Genomic DNA, 13,303 nt, shown 5'->3' on the forward strand with positions numbered 1-13,303 from the left:
GCGAAGGGTGGAGTCGACATCAGGCATCAATGATGGCTGGGGTTTGCTATAGCGGCCAACGTCGGCGAATGCAGTGACCAAGCGAAAACCACCTTCAGGTTTCTTTATGAGGAAAGAGGGGTTGACATATTCCACAGTGATGTTGACATCTTCGGGTTTTTTGAATACGCCAATGCTCTCCAACGCATCGAACTGTGCCTGGAGGTCCTGTAACTGGCCTCTGGAGTACTGAGGAACCCTCCCCTTGCGCTGAGGGGGTAGAACAGGCCCCATGTTAACCCAGGCTTGGAATGGGCCCGCTGCGCCGTTGTAGCCTTTGAAGTGGGGGTCAAACACGCTCTCAAACTCCCTGTGGAGAGCGCAAAACTCCTCTTTTAAACCAGCAGGCATGATGTCATCAGGATCCAGCGTGATGAGGTCAGAGGGCATTGCAGTTCTGGCCACCTTGGACACTGTAGGGGTGTCGGACGCAAGGGTGCTGGAACAGGGTGATGGCACGAACGTTGCGCGAACACGGCACAGGTGGTGACTTTTTTGTACAAGTTGTGGTTCGCCCGTAAGGTTCGGGACCCGTATCTTGCCAGACACACTACGTAGAAGGGTTGGCGAGGGCCACTGGGGGGGCCCAGACAGATCATGCGACCCCTCAACGTGTGGCTCTAGAGCAAGCTCAGAGTCCATCTCGGCTAGTTCAGGCGGGAGCTGAAGTTCGATGAATTCCCCGGGCCAAACAGTAGACTTATCAGGGGTACAAAGCACATAGGCGCGCCTCACAGCATGCCTATCCATTGGTGTTTGGGTGGTGCCATATACGTATGTGTCCTCACCCAGGCAGATTTGGCGTTTGGCAGGTCTGATGGAGACGCCGTTCTTCTCCATGAAAGGAATACCGGCAAGGATGTCAGAGTCAAGATTCTCCACAACAAGTCCTTCGAAGAGGAGGGTGTGGCCATCCCTCTGGAACCGAGTGCGTGTTTCCCCCACCACCTTCAGCAGAGATGAGCCATCCGCCTGGAACGCCGACTGCGTGCTCCCTGTGACGGTGACACCCAACCTAGTCGCACATGAAGGTTTCATCATGTTGCCCGTTGCACCACTGTCCACCGTGAGGCGTACATGATCATGACCGTGGAATGCGTCCAGGTAGGGGGACTGTTTGATGACTACGCGTTTAACGCCACTAGATGGTGCTGGCTCCTCTTCAACATGACTATCCTCTTCATCGCCAAACACCTCCTCCTCTCCTATCACCTGTCGTGACTTTGCCATAAACAGTTTGTCTTGAAGGGGCAGAAATGTACATTTACTGAGGAAGTAGTTGTCGGGTCTGCCGGCACACTTACACAGGGGACACGATCTCCTGTTTCGGACCTGTGAAGTGCGCCTCGTCTTGGGGAGGTCCGATACAGCTGCACGCATAGCTTTGGCATCTTCTGAAGCTTGCAACTCGTCCAACAAAGAATCGAGGGCTTGTGAGATTTCAGGTTTGATGGATGCCAATGTGCGTGACCACAATTCAGTACCATAGCGTTGTTTGACAAGCTTTGGTAGGTCAGCATGAATCAGGCGGAGCCATGTGAGCACAACAAAGTTCTCCAGTGAAGGCGTCATCTCTTCATCTTCAGTTACTGCAGCCCCCATGTGAGTAATGCTGGAGTCCTTAGTCAGTAGATTGTCCTCTGTAAAGGCCATAAGGCGCTGATACAAGTCCTCAGGTCTCTCCTCCGGTTCGCGTTTAATTGCATCAAAATCAATGAAATGAGCCCCAGTGCACTGAAAGCCATAATGGAGCCTAATGGCCTGCCATATACTGTCAATGGATGTAGAGTTCTTGACTATACTCTGACGGGAAATCACAGGACAGTAATTAGCAATCTGTCCCAACATGAGCTCCAACATAGCCGTTTTCTGCTCCTTAGTAGCACTGCTCCGCTGTGCTGCAGGGACAGGGTCCGCATCATCCACAAAGCCACGACAGGGAGCGCTCTTGGACTTTTTGCACCACTCTGCACCGGTGAGTAAAAATGGGGCAAACTGATCGTCGAGAGAAAGAGTGTACAGCAGATTCTGACGCCAGTTCTCAAAGGAATTCACAGTCTCTATTTTGGTAAGGCACCACTGTTTCGGTGCTCTGTGTGAAGCCATGCTGCCGAGTTAGCCAGTTAGCCCGCTGTGTCGGAGCTAACGCTAGCACAACTGTGTCTACTTGCAGACGTAACTACACTGTGACTCCCCGGTGTGGGATATTTACTGTTCGGACCCGGTGTTAATGTTGTCTTCTGGGCGTAGATCCAAAGCGCTGCCACCACGCAGGTAATGAAGGAAGACACGGTAATGAATCACACGACACAGTTGATAGCATGCGGCAGCAGCCATGTAATGAATGAACAGCCAGAGCCACAACAACAATAATCCCCTCCCCAACGGGGCGGTGCTTACATAACAACATCACCACTGGCGCTAAGCTAACTACGATGCTAACAGCTGGGATCCAGTGGCTGGACGAACGGACACAATAAAGGTATTTAAGAGCTTATCTCACTGTGTAAATGATCGGGATAGGGCGTGGGTCCAAAATCTTCGGAGTATTCCTTTAACAGAGAAAATGTTAGCTTTCATATGTTTGTTCAGTCAAGCAGAGTAATCATTCTTTTCTCGTGGCAGAGCAGAGCAAACCTTGTCGGGCTAAATCAGCGGCCTCAGAGTGAGGAATGCTGGTCACATCGATTCCTTTCACAGTCATGTCACCATCAGACCTGCTTCCTCAGCAGCTCCATCTGAACACACAAGACCATACAAAGAGCTTCACTGACCGCTGCGTACAAGACTCTCATACCACACAGATCTGAAGAGCAGACTCTGTTCCTCTGGCACAGCAATGGTGGTAAAGTGGTGAGCATAGCTGCCTTCCAAGCAGTTGACCCGGGTTTGATTCCCGGCCATCGCAGTGACCTATAACTTTAAATGGTTTCGCTCAGAGTGTAAAATAATAGCCTTGTTCATCTATGAGGTATGTCGTTTCTGTGATTACAATAAATGAATCTATCACTGACTGAATGGGATGTTAAATGAGTGTAATTGAGTTTGGTCCACTTATCCTGAACTAAGTGGATTGTCTGTTGTCACCGGTTCTGTTCAGAATATTTGTGGACCTTTATTTGAGGACTTTTTCTGTGCTTGTAGTTTAAAGGGGCTGTATCCTGCTTTTTTAGCTAGTCCAAACCCTAGAAATGACATTAACATGGTAATAGTTTAATTTTGGCGCTACGGAAAAGTCATTTTGTGTGAAACAAAAGATTTTCTGGGGCTAATTCTGAAACACGGAAGAGAAAACGCTCTGTTTCACTGAAAATCCCGCCTCTCCCCCTGTGGACATTGACTGACAGCGAACTTCAACCAATCATTGCTTCAAAACAAATATGCTAGCTAGCTTTAGCTCTTTAGCTCTAGCTTCTCTACACAAAGACACGCGAAAACATCTTTTCCTGTTAGAAACTCACCAAGCGCAGACCCTTCAGACTCTTCAGACTCTTGCTCTTGCTTGACTGTTGCTTTCAGACGATGGTTAAAGTTTATCTCCGTAATTGGAGTCACAAAAAGCAGCAACGCTGATCGCCGAGGGCCTGCGGGAGGGGGGCTCAGGGGAGCCATCCTCACCGTGTGACGTGAACATGGGAAACAGAGCATTTTCACAGTGCGGGAGGGGCTGCCTCTCTGAGCAGCAGAAACATGAGGAAAGCTCAAACAGGCAGGCATGAAGGGAAAAAATGCTTTGGGGAGTTTTAGGGGAGAACATAACTATATAACAAGGTTAAAACATACAAAAAGTGAATTTTGCATGATACAGCCCCTTTAACGCCTGGCTGAGCAGGACAGAGAAATGTGGAACAGTTCAGAGTCTAGAACATTTAGTTGAAGTGAGTTTAGACATTTCAGGCGTGTCGCACTTGCAGAATGTACTGTTTTGTGAGAGGAAACAAGTGTGATTTTAATCTGCTTTACTGACATTTAAAGAGGTTTAGTTGAAGTTTTGTGTTGCAGTCTGCATGGAAAGCAGCTTTTATCAGCATGTCAGGAGAGATGAACTTTGACCTTTGCTACTGTGAAAATATTTTCTCCATTATTGCCTTTGTTACAGCCTGTGACAAGTGTTACCAGATTAAAAAAGAAAATAAGTCATTTTGAATTAAAACTAAAGAATGAAGAGACTTTTTGAGTTCATCTTTGTTTCATCATGTTTTCAATAACAAAGGCAAATTTAATCTAAGAAATCCAGATTAAAGTTTATGTCTTGATCAATATGAAAATGTGACAGTCTTTAAAATCCCATATGGACGAGCTTCTTGTCATGTTGCTGAAGAAGTTCCATCGTTGTGAGGTGGACTACATGCTACAAGCTCATTTTTAATAAAAGTATCTGTCTATCACAAACAATATTGATTTCAATCAGCAGCTGGTGCTGCTGTGGGGTTAAGGGACCGTCTACAATTTACAAGACGCTGCAACAGTGAAGACAAATACCACAAAAAGAAAAAAAAACAGTACAGGGATTCATTGCAGTGTCACCATAATCACTACAACCTTCACTTGTTTCCTGTCATAATAGAAAAACACTTTGTTCGATACAATTTTTTTTCATAGTTTGATTGTTGAGGCAGGTTTCATTAATCTACTGTACACTACAATAAAGTTATTGAAAAAAAAAATTACTCATAAAAAGTCATAAAAACTATGTGAACGCCTTTTTTGGTCAAACTAATTGCTTTAATATGATCAGCAGGAGCTGTTTTGATACTTGGGCAGAGTTTCGTTTCTCTGTTGAACGTTATAGTGAAGTTATTGAAAAGTATTACTTGTTAAAATACAGAAAAATAAAAAAAATTGCTTATTTCGGTAAAATGACTGCTGTAGTAAGATCGACAGAACTGCTTTGATGGGTTCAGACAAGTTTCATTCCCTACAGTGAAGTTATTTGAATTTCCTTATTCACAAAATCCATTCAAACTTGATTTTTGTTTTCTTTTTTTAATATCAGTGTTTTTCAATTTGATAGGAGACAAATGAAGGTTGTAGTGATTATTGTGACACTGCAGTGAATCCCAGTGGTGCTATTATTTGAGTGTCTGGATAAAAGACACAATAATTTATGCCTCGTTTAATTGTGAGGGGGGCGACTCTCATTGGAATGTATTAGTTTCAAAAGAGAGGCATGGGAAACGAAAAAACTGTACAAATCGTGCTCCCGGACACGATTCAATAGATTAATTTACGTGACTTATAGCACGAGTTGCCGTGAGACTGGGTTGCCTCAGCAGCACCAGTCGCACTCACCACTCACCACAGATGCCTCTGATTATGCAGTGGCCGCAGTACGTGAACGGTGAGCGCCACCAGCACCACCTCTCAGCCATCTTGAGGTTTACTACAGACATTAGACGTGTCACTGGTAAAAGCAATGCAGTGGCTGACTGTCTCTCCAGTTTGCATGTGAACTCTGTGCAGCTGGGGTGGGGCCAGCAAGGATGTCAGGAGCTCTTGCGTTGCATGTCAACGGGCCAAAAATCACCGTTCCACCAAGACCACACAGGTGAAGAGCTTTGGGGTGAAGCTGCACTGTGACACTCAACTGTCAGGCTAATGGGCTGTGCGAGCGCTTCCATCGCACCATGAAGGTTACCCTCTGTGCCACATTCACAGACAGCAACTGGGTCAACTGGCTGCTGTGGATCATGCTGGGAATGTCTTTGGCCCCGAACTACTATCTGGAGGGTTCCTGCTGAGTTGGTCCTGGGTTAGCCCCTGCAGGTCTCCGGAGAGTCCCCCCAGATTTGTCACAACCCTGGTTCAAGGCAGCTGGCCGGCCCGGTTTCATCGAGGTGAGACAGAGCTCCTGGTTTCTGCTCATTACTGATAGGGGCATCCCCAGATCAGTGGCCACCATGGTGCCCCCGGCACCTGCTGTTACCCCACATGTAGGGGCTCTCGCATTAGTGAGTCAATGCGGTGCTTCCTGTGATGATCTGGTAGTTTCATGCTTGAGAAATAAACCACCCTCGACTCTACTCCCTCGTCCATCTCCTCTTTTACTACCTCCACAATATTTTTTATTTTGGTGAATCACTGAGGAAAAGTCTAAAGGAGAGTTGAGAAGGGCTGGATTTTGGGCCGAGCAGGGCAGGGGGACATGCTGTAGGGAGCAGACTGGGCTGAGCTGAGCAGGTCCAGAAAGGTATCCAGTGGAGGACTGGGCACACCATGGTCCTGGGCTGAGACCATTATGCTAGCAGTTACACGTGTTACACGTGTTTCTACTCTTTGGACTTCTCCCATCATCATGATAACATATTGAGCAGAGCTAAGACATTCTAACATCGATAAAGGTAGATGTGGTTTTATGGCATAACAATTTTTCTAAGAGAATTATTAAGAATGTCAACTGTTGTAATGCGCAGTTATTTTCTTTCTTTGACCTGTGTTGTTTTAAAGGAGATGCAGAACAAACCAAATGCCAAAAACAATTCTTTAAACAATTTTTTATTGTTTCATCACACACTTATGCAGTGTTGAAAAGAGCTAACTGAGGTATGCAACCGTTGTGATAACACAAGGAAAACTGCCAAACTCACAGCGAGGAAGAATAAACACCAGCTCACACTGTTCCGAAATGGTCACACACACACAAGCAAGGGCCATTCATTGATTGATCACACCTGTGGACAACACCCCTGTGCAAAATGACATCAGTGCAGGAACACAATTCAAAATAAAGTTCAACAGGCACTCCCACTGGAAAAACTCTTTCTAAACAAGAGGTAACCTATTGAAACCTATTGGTCATACTCTCCTTTTCCTTTGGTCCATGGTCCATGACCATAAAGCTCCATCCCTCAAAAACTCAGGATTGTTGGACAGTTGAGTTGCTATTTAAAGCTTTAATATATCAACACGCCCTGCTCACCTGATATTCCTGCAAAGCAGGTCGACACTTGTCTGCTGAAACGAGGCCTCAGTTGAGGATGAATGCAGACATTGGGCCGTATTTTCACGGCGCAACGCAGAGATCGCAAACTGGCGGTGGCGCAGTCATATTTTCGCGAATGGGTTTCTGACCGGTCCGCTGCGCTTGTGCCGAGATGGGCATGGCCTCGCACCAGGGGGAGGTGTCAAAAGAATCAGCTGGGCGCAGTGATAATTTTGTGCAGAAGGTGTGCGCAGGCAGGGGAGCGGAAGATCTGATGATAATTCGTCTGAGAAAACCTCACAGACAGGTTTCCAGCTTGTCAGTGCCATTAAGGTCACTTATGAAATAAATACATTCTTTCTGAACGCTTCCTCCTCCTGTGTTTAGACTGCTGGGTTTGAGCCTGAAGAGCTCCTGTGATTGTGTAGAAGCTATTTGTCGTTGGAAAATAGTAGTGAGTGAGTGAATGAATGAATGAATAAATGAATGAATGAATAAATAAATAAATAAATACATAAATACAAATAACTTGAGTTTGAGCACTGATGTCGCATCAAGCGCAGCCCTTTGTCCCGACCCAATATCATTTCTTGGAGTTTTGTTTTGTGTGTGTGTGTTTTTTTTTTTTTTTTTTTTTTTTTTTTTTCCCTTGTCCTGTTCGGCAGCTGGGGCGTGCAATATTGTATGATTGTAGCCTTTTACTATCCGAACAGATTTTAATATTAGCAGCAGGAGGAGACTGAGTCTCCTCCTGCTGCTGCCTTTATTTAAAGCTGGCATCCGGCATGGCTGCCGGACAGGACCGGGACGGAAATGCTCAGAGAGCAGGGACAGAAAGAGAGAAAGATAAAGAGAGGGAGAACGGAAGGGGGGGGGAGGGGGGGGGGCACAACCTATGTACAAAGTCACAATACAAAACAGTGTTGTCGACGCACCACACGCAACCTAGAACAATCCCAAACCCCCAATCTAGACAACACCAAAACAGAGCCGACAACCAACACAGAAAATTACATAACCATACATACATTTTTTTTTTTTTTTTTTTTTTTTTTTCCGAACCATATTAATGAACAGACCAGGGCACAAAAATAAAAGGAGGTGTAGGGGAGGAAGGAAATGCAAGGACACCACAAACCCTTTTTTTTTTTTTTTTTTTTTTTTTTTTTGAATATAGCTAGTCGTAACTAGTAGTAAACTCGGGGCGTGCATCAAGAGAGGTCTGCTACAGATCACCATTATTCTAACCACCACAAGAAGACAAGGTAACCCAGTATGTGAAGAGTGATTAAAGATCAACGTGATCATGTGAATATGATGGTGACAGTGATGGTGATAGTGATCATGCATATATGACCTCTGACCTCTGAGAAGGCCAGAAGCAGGCCAGAGAGGCCCTCAGAGCCCAGACAGCCGGCGGACATCACAGAGCCCGGATCCAAGCCGCCCCCCCAGGCAGACGCCCACGCTCCAGTCCAGAAACGGGGCAGAGGAACGCCCCGGCCGGGGACCCCGGCAGTCCTGGGGCCCGGGCCCCGCGGAGCCACGACCGGCAGGAGCCGGTCCACCCCGGGCGCCGGACGCCCGGGGCGGGCAGGGCCGAGAGCCCAAGGCCCAAGAGCCCAGGAGCCGACCCCCCACCCAGGCGGAGGGCCATGACCCACCCGGGAGAACCGGCCCACACGGGCGGCTACCCACCCCAGGCCAGTACACCCCCCAGCGCTCCGGCCACGCACCCCGAGATCCAGGGCATCACCCCCCCCCCCCCCACCCCCACCCGGAACCCACCCCCCCCGTCCACCGCCCGGCCCACCCCTCCCACCCCCTGTCCTCTCCCGCCTCACTCCCCCCCGCCCCAACCCAACACTCATACTGACACACACACACATGCACACACGCACACACACAACCACTCATCCCTAAACCAAACGCACACACACACACTCACATTCCAACACACTCACACACTCTCACGCACACGCTAACAAGCACACACACACACACACACACACACACACACACACACACACACACACACACACACACACACACACACACACACACAGAGTCCATCCTACCCCAAACATACTCACATTCCCGCGTCATCCAACTGTCACATCCTGTGGGAGACACCCCCGGAAGGCAAGGGAACACCGAACCCCACATCCAGGACCCCCCACCACCCACAACTGCCGCCCCCACCTCCCCACCCCACCGCCGCAGACAGGTATGCACCCCCCAGAGCCAGCAGCCCCCCAAACCACAGCCGCTCCAAACCCCCGGCCTGTGGGGAAAACAACAGCCCCCCCCGCCCTACCCCCCACCAGAAGGAATCCGGAAACGGGGGCGCAGAAGACCCCATTGCCCTCCCTCCCCCCCTCCGTCTCGTGAGTGTTGATGGAGTATATGTTGTTTGCGATTAAAATTGTGTGTGTGTTTTTTTTTAATTATTATTTTTATTTTGCGTGTTTCTGATCTGGTCTTTGTCCAGAGACATGGGCGCGCAGCAGCGGCTCAGTGACAGGCTACCAGTTGACCCAGGACCAGACGTGGTGACTGGGCTGAGCAGCGGGTCGCACCGCGGACTGGGGGTCCACTGAGCGCCGCTGTCAGCGGGCTGCTGGCTGAGCTCTGCGCCCGCAGCGTCTGGAGCCTCGCCGGTGGAGCGGAGGGTTACAGAGAACTTGCGGCAGAGCGCATCGTGAAGTTGTTTGACCTGTTTCAGCAGATATCCATCAGGACAAAACACTCTGCTCAGGGCTGAAGACTGCTCAACATCAGATCCTGTAAAGTGGGACAGAGATCTTTTCATCATGCGCTTCACCTGGGAGGATAGAATCTGGATCGCTTTATGCTTCTAATACGATTGTTTTCAATGGGATTGGACAAAAAACACCCATGTGTCATATCACCCACAATATGAATCATCAAACCCGCAACTCTTGTGCAGTGTTTTTTTCCGTCTAAATGCAGGTGATTAACACCAGAACAGCCAAGACGGTCTGACAGACCATTTGGGTTTTTATAATTCAAATAAATCTGTTAAAAATAATTCCCCTGCCCTCTAATTCTTTGACTTTTCCTAAATATTTGTCTTGTATGTTTTTCTGAAGCAAATAAGGTCCTAACAATGACACACATAAAATAACAAAGCATTTATACCTCCAAAAAAGATTACAAAAAAAAAAAAAAAAAAGAAAAAAAAAGACGCACTTTGCGGGGCTTTTTTTCTGTGATTGATTTGTTTTGGTTCATATGCCAGCATCTGAACAGGGAGCTAGCTCTGACGGCAGACAGTCAGACAGACGACCAAAAATATCAACCAAATCCCCAAAGAAAGACAATGAAAAGAGGCATAATGAAGCGATATTCAGTGGAAGAAGCTTTATCAATGATACAGGAGGTCAGTGAGGGGGAATCGGATGGCGGAGACGTGTCGGACATCAGCGATCTTGACTGGAGTGAAGAGGAGGAAAGTTCTGAATCAGAGTCAGAACAGCCACGGGACAAACAGCGAAAAGAAATGTAATCCTGCTGCCCCAAAAATGCCCGACCAACCGCCAGCTGCCGCACGGTCCAGTGCAGAACCTGCAGTGGTGTGAGGAAGCGCTCACACGTCACCTCCAGGTATAGAGAATTACTGTAGGCTGCTGTCAGTTTCCAACTAAATAATAACATAAAATGGTGTAAAAAAATAAACTAATGTAATAAAATTAAACACAACAGTGAACACGGTAGTTGACAGAAGGAGCACTGGCCCAGCGTGAACTGCGCCCGGTCTATGCGCGGTCTAGGCGGGCTGTGGCGGGCTTTCGGCGCAAGAAGTCAACAGGGCTTGTCCACAACATTTAGCTAATTTCGTGAACTGGCGCAGAGCAGTGTAGTCACTCCTCCGTCCCGCCCACCGGCGCAGGTGGCGCAAGAGGGAGGAGAGAAAGTGGGTTTAACCCAGCTGAGCACAATTTGACCAATCAAATGAACACTGCTCCTCATTTGTAAATGCACTGCAGCAAAGCTCACTGCTAAATTAACATGATGAATTACATTTTATTTCCTGGCTGCTCTGCTGCATCCCAGACCATCTGAGGGGAATTAAACTTGTTTCTGCTTCTTTGTGTCACAAGTCAGGTTCAGATGCACATAAATAATATATGAAAAACTATCTATCTTGTACCTTTAAAGACTTACTGACCTTATTGTATGAATATGTGTGTACAGACCGTCATACATTTTGCAGTATTTTTGCGCAGGAGCACACCAACATGTTGTTTGTCTGTAATCTAATGTATTAGAAATTAAGATAAATAAACAAAATATTAAGTCAAGAGGATAAGCAAACCTTTTAATGCCTCATGTCTGCTTTATTAATGCCTCAAATCAGGTTTTAAAATTTATTTAAAACTTTATATAGTGCGCATTTGCGCAGCATCACCTCTCACTCACACTCTGCGCACTCTTTGCCCTGATAAACACACACACACACACACACACACACACACACACACACACTAGTTGTATTATTAATCATCAATAACAACAATAATGGTGCTGCGCATCAGGACGGACACCTTCCCACACCGGCCTGGCCTCACCCTGCTCATTTGATTCTGGGACTGCAGGCTCTACAGGACAAAGGTATTTATTCAGAAAATATGTTCGTTCTAAAATTAATTTTTGGAAACGAAAAATACATGGTTTGCTGTACTTTGATGAAGGATATAATATTTTACCTGAATCTGTAACTGGCACATCTGGAGACGCTGCAGTGCTCCTGCTGTCAACTACCTGTTGTGTTGAATTTTATTACAGTAGTTTATTTTTTTACACCATTTTATGTTATAATTATTTAGTTGTAAACTGACAGTAGCCTACAGTAATTCTCTATACCTGGAGGTGACGTGTGAGCGCTTCCATGCGCCACTGCAGGTTCTGCTGGACTGTACAGCAGCTGGAGGTCGGTAGGTATTTTTGGGGCAGCAGGATTACATTTTTTTCGCTGTTTGGCCCGTGGCTGTTCTGACTCTGATTCAGAACTTTCCTCCTCTTCACTCCAGTCAAGATCGCTGATGTCCGACACGTCTCCGCCATCGATTCCCCCTCACTGACCTCCTGTATCATTGCTAAAGCTTCTTCCAGCTTATATCTCTTCATTACGCCTCTTTTCATTGCCTTTCTTTGGGGATTTGGTTGATATTTTTGGTCGTCTGTCTGATTGTGTGCTGTCAGAGCTAGCTCCCTGTTCAGATGTGCACATGAACCAAAACAAATCAATAGCAGAAAAAAAGCCCTGCAAAGTGCGTCTTTTTTTTTCATCTTTTTTGGAGGTATAAATGCTTTGTAATATCATGTGTGTCATTGTTAGGACCTTATTTGCTTCAGAAAAACATACAAGACACATATTTAGGAAAAGTCAAAGAATTAGAGGGCAGGGGAATTATTTTGAACAGATTTAGTTGAATTATAAAAACCCAAATGGTCTGTCAGACCGTCTTGGCTGTTCTGGTGTTAATCACCTGCATTTAGACGGAAAAAACACTGCACAAGAGTTGCGGGTTTGATGATTCATATTGTGGGTGATCTGACACATGGGTGTTTTTTGTCCAATCCCATTGAAAACAATCGTATTAGAAGCATAAAGCGATCCAGATTCTATCCTCCCAGGTGAAGCGCATGATGAAAAGCTCTCTGTACCACTTTACAGGATCTGATGTTGAGCAGTCTTCAGCCCTGAGCAGAGTGTTTTGTCCTGATGGATATCTGCTGAAACAGGTCAAACAACTTCGATGCGCTCTGCCGCAAGTTCTCTGTAACCCTCCGCTCCACCGGCGAGGCTCCAGACGCTGCGGGCGCAGAGCTCAGCCAGCAGCCCGCTGACAGCGGCGCTCAGCGGACCCCCAGTCCGCGGTGCGACCCGCTGCTCAGCCCAGTCACCACGTCTGGTCCTGGGTCAACTGGTAGCCTGTCACTGAGCCGCTGCTGCGCGCCCATGTCTCTGGACAAAGACCAGATCAGAAACACGCAAAATAAACAAATAAAAAACAAACAAACAAAAAAAACAACACAAAACAAAGCCAAAAAAATCCTCCCGTCAGAAACAATCATTCAAAATTATTTCTGTGCATCTATGTTTTTCAGTAATTATTTGACGACTGCAAGAAATGATATTGGGGTCGGGACAAACGGCTGCGCTTGATGCGACATCAGTGCTCAAACTCAAGTTATTTGTATTCATTCATTCACTCACTCACTCACTCACTCACTCACTATTATTTTCCAACGACAAATAGCTTCTACACAATCACAGGAGCTCTTCAGGCTCAAACCCAGCAGTCTAAACACAGG

The 13,303-nt window shown here is 46.9% G+C and overlaps 1 non-coding gene across 1 annotated transcript; it reads left to right on the forward strand.

Moving 5' to 3' along the window:
• The first annotated feature begins 2,875 nt into the window (after window positions 1–2,875).
• trnag-ucc (transfer RNA glycine (anticodon UCC)) lies at window positions 2,876–2,947 on the forward strand. Its single transcript has one exon. It is a non-coding gene; the product is annotated as a tRNA-Gly (tRNA).
• Window positions 2,948–13,303: the final 10,356 nt, after the last annotated feature.

The sequence above is a fragment of the Salarias fasciatus genome, chromosome 17, assembly GCF_902148845.1.
Source record: "Salarias fasciatus chromosome 17, fSalaFa1.1, whole genome shotgun sequence".
Classification (NCBI taxonomy): domain Eukaryota; kingdom Metazoa; phylum Chordata; class Actinopteri; order Blenniiformes; family Blenniidae; genus Salarias; species Salarias fasciatus.